Genomic DNA, 14114 nt, shown 5'->3' with positions numbered 1-14114 from the left:
GACCCTCATCTCTCCCTACACCCCCACTCGACCTCTCCGCTCCGCCTGCACTAGAAGACTAGCTCTACCACCGCTACGCTCCCCTGCCTCCAATGCCCGCTCGTTCTCCACCCTTGCTCCGCAGTGGTGGAATGACCTTCCTACAGATGTCAGGACTGCCCAGTCCCTGACCACATTCCGGCGCCTCCTTAAGACTCACCTCTTCAAAGAGCACCTGTAGAACTCCTCTGTTTGTATCCTGGGACACTATCACCCTTCATGTAAATGTGCTTTATTTTGCTCTTATCAGCCCCTATTTTACTGCATTTAATCCTGTACTTCTGAATACTGTAATCTGCCAAGTTTTTAACCTGTAGTACTTTGTATTTACTCACATCCTGATGTAACTATCACTATTTAATCGTATCCTGATGTAACTATCACTATTACCTGCTGTATTATTGAATTGTGGTTTGTCAAACTTGTACTTTACCTGAACAAAAGTTATTGTATTGCTTGCTCTTATTGTATTACTTGTATTGTAACGCTTGAAATGTTTTTGCTTACGATTGTAAGTCGCCCTGGATAAGGGCGTCTGCTAAGAAATAAATAATAATAATAATAATGGACCTCCGCAATGAAGCAACCGGAGGTGGATGGAAAGACTCAATATTGCAGCTACCGGGGCATGCAAGACTCCATATCGTAGATACCGGGCATGCAATTATATATATATATATATATATATATATATATATATATATATATATATATATATATATATATATATTGTTATTTTTTTTTCTTTTTTTTTTTGGATGTTAGGAGTTAGGATGGTATTTACTCGCGCATAGTTTTGTATGTTATTTCCGAATTTCTCCTTTAACATGACTGAAGGGGACACTGTATTACTTAAAACGTGAATTAACGTATTAAAACGTGTTAACTGTGAGCAGTTACCTTGGGATTACACAACAAATTCAACCGCATTGATTGGACTAATGTATCCACAGGCGACATAAGACTCACCGTTTCAACGGTGTCAGTAGTGCTCAACAGAAAATAATGCATACAGAAAAATATTGTATACTGGCCATGGGCTTTGGTTTTCCCCAGCGCCGTAACTAAGCATTTAGCTACCGGGGCATGCAAATATATATATATCTATATATATATAGATATATATATATATAAATTGCATGGACCTCCGGATTGAAGCAACCGGAGGTGGATGGAAAGACTAAATATTGCAGCTACCGGGGCAAGCAAGACTCCATATTGTAGATACCGGGGCATGCAATTATATATATATATATATATATATATATATATATATATATATATATATATATATATATATATACATATATATATATATATATATATATATATATATATATATATATACATATATATATATTATTGTTATTTTTTTTTCTTTTTTTTTTTGGATGTTAGGAGTTAGGATGGTATTTACTCGCGCATAGTTTTGTATGTTATTTCCGAATTTCTCCTTTAACATGTCTGAAGGGGACACTGTATTACTTAAAACGTGAATTAACGTATTAAAACGTGTTAACAATGAGCAGTTACCTTGGGATTACACACCAGGTTCAGACGCATTGATTGGACTAATATATCCGCAAGCGACCTAAGACTCACCGTTTCAACGGTGTCATTAGTGCTCAACAGAAAATAATGCATACAGAAAAATATTTTATACTGGCCATGGGCTTTGGTTTTCCCCAGCGCCGTAACTAAGCATTTAGCTACCGGGGCATGCACATATATATATATATATATATATATATATATATATATATATATATATATATATATATATATATATATATATATATAAATTGCATGGACCTCCGGAATGAAGCAACCGGAGGTGGATGGAAAGTCTCAATATTGCAGCTACAGCATACAAACATTCTAAAAGTTATAAACAAAATAGGTGTATTTTTTCCTCCAATACCTCTCAGTTAATTATTATTATTTGTTTTGTTAATTCAATACAATCTAGGTAGCTATATATATAATTGTTTTTTTTTTTTTCTTTTTTTTTTTTTTTTGGATGTTAGGAGTTAGGATGGTTTTTACTCGCGCATAGTTTTGTATGTTTTTTCCGAATTTCTCCTTTAACATGTCTGAAGGGGACACTGTATTACTTAAAACGTGAATTAACGTATTAAAACGTGTTAACTGTGAGCAGTTACCTTGGGATTACACACCAGGTTCAGACGCATTGATTGGACTAATTTATCCGCAGGCGACCAAAGATTCACCGTTTCAACGGTGTCAGTGGTGCTCAACAGAAAATAATGCATACAGAATAATATTGTATACTGGCCATGGGCTTTGATTTTGCCCAGCGCCGTAACTAAGCATTTAGCTACCGGGGCATGCAAATATATATATATATATATATATATATATATATATATATATATATATATATATATATATATATATATATATTATTGTTTTTTTTGTTTTTTTTGGATGTTAGGAGTTAGGATGGTATTTACTCGCGCATAGTTTTGTATGTTATTTCCGAATTTCTCCTTTAACATGTCTGAAGTTGACACTGTATTACTTAAAACGTGAATTAACGTATTAAAACGTGTTAACTGTGAGCAGTTACCTTGGGATTACACACCAGGTTCAGACGCATTGATTGGACTAATGTATCCGCAGGCGACCAAAGACTGACCGTTTCAACGGTGTCAGTGGTGCTCAACAGAAAATAATGCATACAGAAAAATATTGTATACTGGGCATGGGCTTTGGTTTTGCCCAGCGCCGTAACTAAGCATTTAGCTACCGGGGCATGCAAATATATATATATATATATATATATATATATATATATATATATATATATATATATATATATATATATATATATAAATTGCATGGATATCCGGAATGAAGCAACCGGAGGTGGATGGAAAGACTCAATATTGCAGCTACCGGGGCATGCAAGAATACATATCGTAGATACTGGGCATGCAATTATATATACAGTTAGTCCAATCAATGCGTCTGAACCTGGTGTGTGTGTATATATATATATATATATATATATATATATATATATATATATATATATATATATATATATATATATATATATATATATATATATATATGTATATATAAATTGCATGGACCTCCGGAATGAAGCAGCCGGAGGTGGATGGAAAGACTCAATATTGCAGCTACCGGGGCATGCAAGACTCCATATCGTAGATACCGGGCATGCAATTATATATATATATATATATATATATATATATATATATATATATATATATATATATATATATATATATATTATTGTTATTTTTTTTCTTTTTTTTTTTTTTTTGGATTTTAGGAGTTAGGATGGTATTTACTCGCGCATAGTTTTGTATGTTATTTCTGAATTTCTCCTTTAACATGTCTGAAGGGGACACTGTATTAGAGGTATGACACAGGCCCGGTTTTTGGGATGGAACCGCATAACAGTCTCGCGTTTTGATTGGTCCATGTCTGTCACATGAATATGTCGTCACACGAGTGGAAAAGCTTGCAGGCATTTTAACATTGTGATCAGATAGAGTGATCTGCTTTCCACAACCTTACCATTAAAATATAATGTGGTATTACACTGTACTGATATTACCAACTATGAGGAATTACTTTATATAAATTATCATGTTGTGCACGAATGTAGGAATTGGCTTTCTGTGGTGATGTACTATATTCTTTCAAGTAGCATATATCGATAATCGTTTTTGCGATATATTTTAATATAAAACATATACGCTATTGCAGTTTTGTTACAGGATACATTAGTTTATCTCTAATGTAATCACAGTTTTACATATAGACTGCCCCTGTTTTCATTTACGTCGCAAATTCTGGGCTGCTTTGCTTTTCAGATAATGTCCCAAATTCTGGGCCGATTTGGTTTGCAGATAACATCCCAAATTCTGGGCCGCTTAGCACCCGGGCTATTGTTGCCGTATGCACAGTGTCTCCCAGCTCAGCCGTGGAAGACTGTAACTCCTTTAGAGTTGCCATAGGCCTCTTGGTGGCCTCCCTGGCTAGTGCCCTTCTCGCCCGGATACTCAGTTTTTGAGGACAGCCTTTTCTAGACAGATTCACAGTTGTGCCATATTCTCTCCATTTCTTAATAATGGACTTTACTGTGCTCCGGGGGATATTCAATGCCTTGGAAATGTTCTTATATCCTACCCGATTGGTGCTTTTGAAGAACCTTATTCCGGATTTGCTTTGAATGTTCCTTCATCTTCATGATGTAGTTTTTGTTAGGAAATGTACTAACCAACTGTGGGACCTCCCAGAGACAGGTGTATTTAACCTGAAATCATGTGAAACACCTTAATTGCACACAGGTGGACTCCATTCAACTAATTATGTGACTTCTAAAGACAATTGGTTGCACCAGAGCTTATTTAGGTGTGTCATAGCAAAGGGAGTGAATACTTATGCAATCAATTATTTTCAGTTTTATATTTGTAATTAATTTAGAACAATTTGTAGATTTTATTTTTCACTTTTCACTTTTTGTGTTGATCAGTAGCAAAAACTCCTAATTAAATCCATTTTGATTCCATTTGTAACACAATAAAATGTGGAAAAGTCCAAAGGGGGTGAATACTTTTGAGTGTCACTGTGTGTGTGTATATATATATATATATATATATATATATATATATATATATATATATATATATATATAATGATAAGTCAGTCCGTCCTATAACCTCCAGATGTCCACATGACCAAATACAAATTCCCCATAAACTGATCTAAAGAATAAATAAGTTATTAACACATTAACTATTGGCTAATGAGTAATTATAGCTATAGAAATTGAGGCAATCAAGGCTTTTGGTTTTAGAAAAAGAAAAAAAACATGACTGTGCCAGATTACAAAATGTACATCAGTACCCATTTGCAGTCATGCACTGTGACGACAATATATTTTTCATAATCTGCCATTTATCTTTAGAACATTATAGAAAGGCTTTAGTAGACAGACATTTGAAATTACTGAAAAAAGAGATCTTAAAGTTGCAACCCTTAGCATATAGATGAATCATTTCCCTGATGTTAAAAACCAAATTGCAACCAGAGATATATTTTTTTAAAATATTGCTCGAGCAGGAATATGTATTTTAAAGATCCTCAAGGAGGCTAGTAATCCAAGATTCAGGGCCACACTGTAAATGGCACTGCCTATATCTTGAAGAAATACTTAAATAAAAATATTATAATAGAAATCCCAAATCCAAGAAAGAAGATAACCACTCTAATTTTTTTAAGCCTTTAAGAAATTGGATTTAAAGCTTGATTAGTCATTAGCCTTTTCTGTGTGTTAATTCATCATGTCAAAATTGGTAATGTTTAATTATTGTTAATTACACATATTAGGTGTACTCCACTGACATTGTGTGGTTGTAGGACTAATTTACAGGTCAGAAAACCTTTAAAAGATTGCATGAAATTCTCAAGGACTTATTCAAGTGTTAAAGCTTTGTGAACACAACAAAACAGCTGTCAAAAGCATTCTGTCTTAAAAAGACATAAATCCATTAAAATGAACACCCTCCCACCAACCCACATCCTTCACACACATGCATATACACAAACACACACAAGAAGAATACCAATTTCAAAAGATACCAAAATAAACTCAAGAACAAAGTGATTTTTATTTTTGTTCTTTATTAAAATGTCTTCATCTAGACAATGTGGGGAAGCTATAAAAAAAGGCCAACAAGATGCTCGGATATATTGTGATAAGTGTTGAATTTAAATCAAGGGAAGTAATGTTAAAACTTTACAATGCATTAGTAAGACCTCATCTAGAATATTGTGTTCAGTTCTGGTCACCTCGTTACAAAAAGGATATTGCTGCTCAAGAAAGAGTGCAAAGAAGAGCGACCAGAATTATCCCGGGTTTAAAAGGCATGTCGTATGCAGACAGGCTAAAAGAATTGAATCTATTCAGTCTCGAACAAAGAAGACTACGCGGTGATCTGATTCAAGCATTCAAAATGCTAAAAGGTATTGACAATGTCGACCCAGGGGACTTTTTCGACAAGGACCAGGAGTCACAAATGGAGATTAGATAAAGGGGCATTCAGAACAGAAAATAGGAGGCACTTTTCTACACAGAGAATTGTGAGGGTCTGGAACCCGCTCCCCAGTAATGTTGTTGAAGCCGACACCCTGGGATCCTTCAAGAAGCTGCTTGATGAGATTCTGGGATCAATAAGCTACTAACAACCAAAAGAGCAAGATGGGCCGAATGGCCTCCTCTCGTTTGTAAACTTTCTTATGTTCTTAAAATGTTTGTTTACTTAGGCATGAGCATGCTGTATATGCTATCCTGACACAGATACATGATTTACTAGCGCAGGATTTAAAAAAAAAAAAAAAAAAGAACAATATTTGGTTATCAGGCCAACATGCATTTGACTGTGATTTTTCTGCACTTTGACTGGCAGGATCACGACGTCACTTGTTGGATCCACCTTCACATTAGGACAGGATCAGCTGTATGCTGGGGAAAGGTGAGAATCCTTTTAATAAAACTTCCCATGTAGTTTGTTTAATGTTTGGTATCACTTATCCTCAAAATGGGCAAAATCTGCTACGATCACAAGATATATGGTGTCTGATTTAGTTGCTTGATAAGGAAGAAATCTAGATGGTGCTATTTTTTCATCAGCGTGTGTCAACATTCTATAGAACCATTGAATAGTAGACCCCTCTATCTGGTAAATAGGGGCATATTAATCAAGCTTGTAAAAACTGAAGCATTTCACTTTTTTTTTTTTTTTTTATAAATTTAGTCGTTGCCAATTATTTTTTATTATTTTCTCCCCAATTTGGAATGGCCAATTATTTTATTATGCTCAGCTCACCGCTACCACCCCAGGGCTGACTCTGGAGGGCGAAGACAAACACACGCTGTCCTCCGAAGCGTGGGCCAATTGAGCGCCGCCCCCTGGGAGCTCCCATCCTCGGTCGGCAAAGGAATAGCCTGGACTCGAACTCGCGATGTCCAGACTATAGGGCACATCCTGCACTGCACGTGGAGTGCCTTTACTGGATGCACCACTCGGGACCCCCGGCATTTCACTTATTGTTCATTACAATGGATTTTGTATCATCCCGCAACCACGCTGGGTTTCACTGAGGTCATTGTGATAGAGCTGATTGTTTTAATATTTTCAATATTGTTTTTCAAAGTGTGCTAAATCAGTTTTTCCTGTTGCTATGGCCAACGGTTTCATCCTAGGAATCTGAAAAATAGTAATGGCATTTGCAAAGTTGTTTCTATTATCAATAATTGTATTAAGAGTTCCAAAATAATGCAATGTAAACAAAAACTGACAAGTTTAAATATCTTTTAATTGATTTTTAAAAAACAAATTAAAAAAATGGACTAACTGAAGGTGACATGTTTTCTGATTGATTTGGTAATGAAGTGCCACATAACACTGCAGTCTAGGGAATGGCTACAGGAAAGATAACTTACTGTTACAGGAGCCTCCTTTTTAGCTGATATTACAGATAGGCAGCCCAGACAAGGTCTTGGACGTCTCTTTGGGTTGGCTTCGAATTGTCTCTTTTCTCTGATCGGAATGTCTGGAGGGGAGGTGGCCTTCTGGTAAGATAGCAATAAGATTTAAAAAATGACATCTCTGTAAAAATTAAAAAAGGCAGTACCCCACCATCAAGTATAATTTTACACTAAAATATTTTGTCTTATTAACTTTAATTAACACCAACGATATTCATCCACAAATTAGTTCATTGTGTAAACATATCCCAGGGTTTCTACTGCGCATCTCCTTCTACCTTCCTTAGCTCCACACATTCCCACAATCCCCTTCTGCTACTGCACACTCTGAAAAGAGATCCCACTGGATGAGATTGTTTATTACATCTTTAAAGGGAGCGTATAAAACCAATGAACTACTCCATTGCATGTTAAACTTATTTTCGATCAACCAATGAGTTAGAAATAAGTGTGCATGACATGGCCAGTGACTGTGACTTATTCGTGCTGCAAATGATTTGATGTTACACCACCACTCTCTTACTTCAGACAAACACCACAACCCCTAGTCCTTTACACATTTACACATTTTTTATAAACAAAACACAAAACATCCATATAAGATGGATATGTGTAAAAGATCTGAATCATTGATATGTCCAGAGGGTGAAACAATGTGGCAGGAAAATGGTTCATTTTTATGGGACAGCACTGGTAATGGAACCTAAGTTAAAAAAAATAAAAATAAAATCAGGAAGATAAGCTGTGTACCAAACATAGACAATAACTCAAAAGTGAATTAAGTTTCCGATTGTATACCTGGCTATACACAGTTACTACTGATATAAAGACATTTTGGCTCATCTAACCTAGGTCTATGGCATATCCTGAAAACAGATTATTACAAAAATATGATTTCAAACAGCATACAAATGTAAGGGGACAGAGAAAAATAATAATTTGAATCTATCTGTCTCTCTAATGCGGGTTCCTAAACATCACGTTGTAATTCTAATTACCTTTTCTTGTCCCTTGTCAAATCTACCCCATACTGTGCTGGCTTGGCCGCCTCCAGCATCTTCACCATCTCCGTCCAGCAAGGATACAACACCAGGAGAAGCAGGTCTTTTTTTACAAATCTGAAAAAAATACATTTGTATTTTAGATGTAATTTCTTGTCACGGGACATTATGTAAATGCTATTATCCATGGTGCTTACGACAAACATTTACACTTGGGTCTCTTTGAGAAAGACATTACTAAATCTCAACAAAGAATTTGCCATGCTTACAATTTGCCTTTGCTTATGTATACATATACATCTCCTGCCACGTAAACTCTAAACGATGAACATGACATATCAACAGTATGTACAGGATAGAATAAGAATTAGCAATGAAATGTTTAATCACAGTCTGATGAGGGATTATCCAGATGTATGTAAAACTGTGTGACATTCACAATCTTGTATATTATCATTAATGTATACTCTATAATGTTGATGCTAAGTTTCCTGTCAATTGGATAAACAGTTTGTAACAAATTGTGTGTGTGTGTGTACAGCCACCTCCACTTCATCCCCTTCGCAATGGATTTCATCCCCAGCTGGGGATAACAGAGCTGGTATAAAAATCCAACTGTAGTCTCCCTTGGAGCACCAGACAGTGGCATGAATAAAGAGATTAGAAATTGCCCGCTTAGAGGGTATAAACTATCTCTTTAAAGTTTAAAATTACCAGCTTTTAGTGGTTGGTGTCCAGTCGTCATTTTTTACAGTTTCTTCGTTTCACTTTTCCTTTTGTTCAGTCATCCTGGTGCAATATATATATATATATATATATATATATATATATATATATATATATATATATATATATATAAAATAAAGAGCTAGTTATAACTTTTAAATGAATCTTAACCTCAAAAACACTATCAGGGGGTCCTCGAGTGGCTCACCTGGTAAAAGCGTGGTTGTGTGGTCATACAGCACAGGTTCGCGTCCTGGCTGTGCAAAGTTGTCGGTCTTCGCTGTGAATTCCAAAGGGAGCGTAACATTGGCTCTGGCACTCCCGTGGGTTAGGGAAGCAAAAACAAAAGGGACTGTTTCTCCTCATTGTGCTACAGTGAACCCTGCTGGCCAGGCGCCCTGTGAGCTCAAAAGCGGACACCTGCAGGGCTGGCCTTTGTCCTCCAGAGGTCAGTAGCTCGCTGACATCCGCTCTCGAGTTCCTGGGTGTAAAAGAGGATAATAGTTTGGTTGTGGGATCGGAGGACGCCCACTGAACCTTTGGATCTCCTGAGCTGTGTAAGGAATTGCTGCGATGAGGAGAAAAAATAATTGGACATTCCAAATTGGGGAGAAAATCGGGGGTAAAATAATTGGGCACACTAAATGTATATATACATAACTTCACGTCTGTCCCCAGGCAGGACGATTGAGATATTCGGTAAAGAAACAATGCTATAATTAATCCCTGTAATTACGCCAATTACAGATGTTTCTTTTGCTCCTAAATTATATTGGGATGGTCAGTAAATCATTTGCTGACAATTGCATCATTCACAGAAGGTGTGCGGCAGGTGTGGGATTAATTGGGCCTATTTATATCCCCATCGCTCACAACTTCTTAATTTCATTTTCAGAAATTGTAAAACAGTTTGTGTTAACTCTATAGACACCAGCCCCCTATATACCAACTAAAGTCCATTTATATTAAATATTTAAGTACGAGCATCCCAGGGAGAAAACTAGAATAGCAAATGAGCAAGTGTGCTCAGGTCAGCGCTTTGTGGTAACTGCAGGTATTTGCATCACACTGCTGAATGACCAATAGCCACCCAGTACTGTACATTGCAAATGGGCTGTTTCATCTGAGCTCAACTGTGTTAACCCTGACCTAGTCGAGGTTGGTGAACCCTGTTGTTCTGATTATCAACATAATGTCAATAAATCTTACAAGACTGCATCACACACTTAAAGCAGTTTTTGGCAAAAACACCCACCACCACTGTCAAGTGCATAGGAAAAACAACCATAGTTTAACAGCAGTGGAGAAGATTGGATTTAAATAATTGCAAAATACTGCATGTTTGTATATTGAAATAATGAACATGTTAATGATTATTAAAAATACCAATTGTAGTTGTTTTTTTCAGACAAACATAAAACTGTAGGCCACTGTTTAGTGTCTGAAGGGGACACTGTATGCTAACCAAAGCCCATGGCCAGTATACAATATTTTTCTGTATGCATTATTTTCTGTTGAGCACTACTGACACCGTGGAAACGGTGAGTCTTAGGTCGCCTGCGGATACATTAGTCCAATCAATGCGGCTGAACCTGGTGTGTAATCCCAAGGTAACTGCTCACAGTTAACACGTTTTAATACGTTAATTCACGTTTTAAGTAATACAGTGTCCCCTTCAGACATGTTAAAGGAGAAATTCGGAAATAACATTTAAAACTATGCGCGAGTAAATACCATCCTAACTCCTAACATCCAAAAAAAAAAAAAAAAAAAGAAAAAAAAACAACAATAATATATATATATATATATATATATATATATATATATATATATATATATATATATATATATAATTGCATGCCCGGTATCTACGATATGGAGTCTTGCATGCCCCAGTAGAGGCAATATTGAGTCTTTCCATCCACCTCCGGTTGCTTCATTCCGGAGGTCCATGCAATTTATAAATATATATATATATATATATATATATATATATATATATATATATATATATATATATATATATATATATTTGCATGCCCCGGTAGCTAAATGCTTAGTTACGGCGCTGGGGAAAACCAAAGCCCATGGCCAGTATACAATATTTTTCTGTATGCATTATTTTCTGTTGAGCACTACTGACACCGTTGAAACGGTGAGTCTTAGGTCACCTGCGGATACATTAGTCCATTCAATGCGTCTGAACCTGGTGTGTAATCCCAAGGTAACTGCTCACAGTTAACACGTTTTAATACGTTAATTCACGTTTTAAGTAATACAGTGTCCCCTTCAGACATGTCTAAGGAGAAATTCGGAAATAACATACAAAACTATGCGCGAGTAAAACTCCAAACATCCAAAAAAAAAAAAAAAAAAAAAATAACATTAATATATATATATATATATATATATATATATATATATATATATATATATATATATATATATATATATATATATAATTGCATGCCCGGTATCTACGATATGGAGTCTTGCATGCCCCGGTAGCTGCAATATTGAGACTTTCCATCCACCTCCGGTTGCTTCATTCCGGAGATCCATGCAATTTATATATATATATATATATATATATATATATATATATATATATATATATATATATATATATATATATATATATTTGCATGCCCCGGTAGCTAAATGTTTAGTTACGGCGCTGGGCAAAACCAAAGCCCATGGCCAGTATACATTATTTTTCTGTATGCATTATTTTCTGTTGAGCACTACTGACACCGTTGAAACGGTGAGTCTTAGGTCGCCTGCGGATACATTAGTCCAATCAATGCGTCTGAACCTGGTGTGTAATCCCAAGGTAACTGCTCACAGTTAACACGTTTTAATACGTTAATTCACGTTTTAAGTAATACAGTGTCCCCTTCAGACATGTTAAAGGAGAGATTTGGAAATAACATACAAAACTATGCGCGAGTATACTGGCCATGGGCTTTGGTTTTGCCCAGCGCCGTAACTAAGCATTTAGCTACCGGGGCATCCAAATATATATATATATCCAAATATATATATATATCCAAATATATATATATATATATAAATTGCATGGATCTCCGGAATGAAGCAACCGGAGGTGGATGGAAAGTCTCAATATTGCAGCTACCGGGGCATGCAAGACTCCATATCGTAGATACCGGGCATGCAATTATATATATATATATATATATATATATATATATATATATATATATATATATATATATATATATATATATATTTAATGTTATTTTTTTTTTTTTTTTTTTTTTGGATGTTTGGAGTTTTACTCGCGCATAGTTTTGTATGTTATTTCCGAATTTCTCCTTAGACATGTCTGAAGGGGACACTGTATTACTTAAAACGTGAATTAACGTATTAAAACGTGTTAACTGTGAGCAGTTACCTTGGGATTACACACCAGGTTCAGACGCATTGAATGGACTAATGTATCCGCAGGCGACCTAAGACTGACCGTTTCAACGGTGTCAGTAGTGCTCAACAGAAAATAATGCATACAGAAAAATATTGAATACTGGCCATGGGCTTTGGTTTTGCCCAGCGCCGTAACTACTAAGCATTTAGCTACCGGGGCATGCAAATATATATATATATATATATATATATATATATATATATATATATATATAAATTGCATGGATCTCCGGAATGAAGCAACCGGAGGTGGATGGAAAGACTCAATATTGCAGCTACAGCATACAAACATTCTAAAAGTTATAAACAAAATAGGTGTATTTTTTCTTCCAATACCTTTCAGTTAATTATTATTATTTGTTTTGTTAATTCAATACAATCTAGGTAGCTATATATATAATTGTTCTTTTTTTTTCTTTTTTTTTTTTTTGGATGTTAGGAGTTAGGATGGTATTTACTCGCGCATAGTTTTGTATGTTATTTCCGAATTTCTCCTTTAACATGTCTGAAGGGGACACTGCATTACTTAAAACGTGAATTAACGTATTAAAACGTGTTAACTGTGAGCAGTTACTTTGGGATTACACACCAGGATCAGACGCATTGATTGGACTAATGTATCTGCAGGCGACCTAAAACTGTCCTATATATAAATTGCATGGACAGATGCCTTGACCAGTCTGCACCCAGCTACCTCCAGACCCTCATCTCTCCCTACACCCCCACTCGACCTCTCCGCTCCGCCTGCACTAGAAGACTAGCTCTACCACCGCTACGCTCCCCTGCCTCCAAAGCCCGCTCCTTCTCCACCCTTGCTCCGCAGTGGTGGAATGACCTTCCTACAGATGTCAGGACTGCCCAGTCCCTGACCACATTCCGGCGCCTCCTTAAGACTCACCTCTTCAAAGAGCACCTGTAGAACTCCTCTGTTTGTATCCTGGGACACTATCACCCTTCATGTAAATGTGCTTTATTTTGCTCTTATCAGCCCCTATTTTACTGCATTTAATCCTGTACTTCAGAATACTGTAATCTGCCAAGTTTTTAACCTGTAGTACTTTGTATTTACTCACATCCTGATGTAACTATCACTATTACCTGCTGTATTATTGAATTGTGGTTTGTCAAACTTGTACTTTACTTGAACAAAAGTTATTGTATTGCTTGCTCTTATTGTATTACTTGTATTGTAACGCTTGAAATGTTTTTGCTTACGATTGTAAGTCGCCCTGGATAAGGGCGTCTGCTAAGAAATAAATAATAATAATAATAATGGACCTCCGGCACCGGCGTAGATTTAGCTAGGGATGGTAGGGACATGTCCCTACCAATGTCAAGGGACCGTTGAATTG

At 36.0% G+C, this 14114-nt stretch overlaps 1 protein-coding gene and 1 long non-coding RNA gene across 3 annotated transcripts in view; both read right to left on the bottom strand.

Annotated features, from left to right (window-relative positions):
* The window catches only part of LOC117419279 (17-beta-hydroxysteroid dehydrogenase type 3-like), a 404515-nt gene that overhangs the window by 236562 nt on the left and 153839 nt on the right, over positions 1 to 14114 (bottom strand). The window lies entirely within an intron of this gene.
* LOC131698820 (uncharacterized) lies at positions 5985 to 9137 on the bottom strand. Its single transcript, XR_009307843.1, has 3 exons — positions 8590 to 9137; positions 7547 to 7675; positions 5985 to 6565 (listed from the first exon to the last, which is right to left on the bottom strand). It is a non-coding gene; the product is annotated as an uncharacterized LOC131698820 (long non-coding RNA).

The sequence above is a fragment of the Acipenser ruthenus genome, chromosome 2 (genome assembly GCF_902713425.1).
Source record: "Acipenser ruthenus chromosome 2, fAciRut3.2 maternal haplotype, whole genome shotgun sequence".
NCBI classification, from domain to species: Eukaryota; Metazoa; Chordata; class Actinopteri; order Acipenseriformes; family Acipenseridae; genus Acipenser; species Acipenser ruthenus.
Note: the sequence above shows the minus strand (reverse complement) of the source record. Positions and strands in the feature narration are given on the sequence as shown.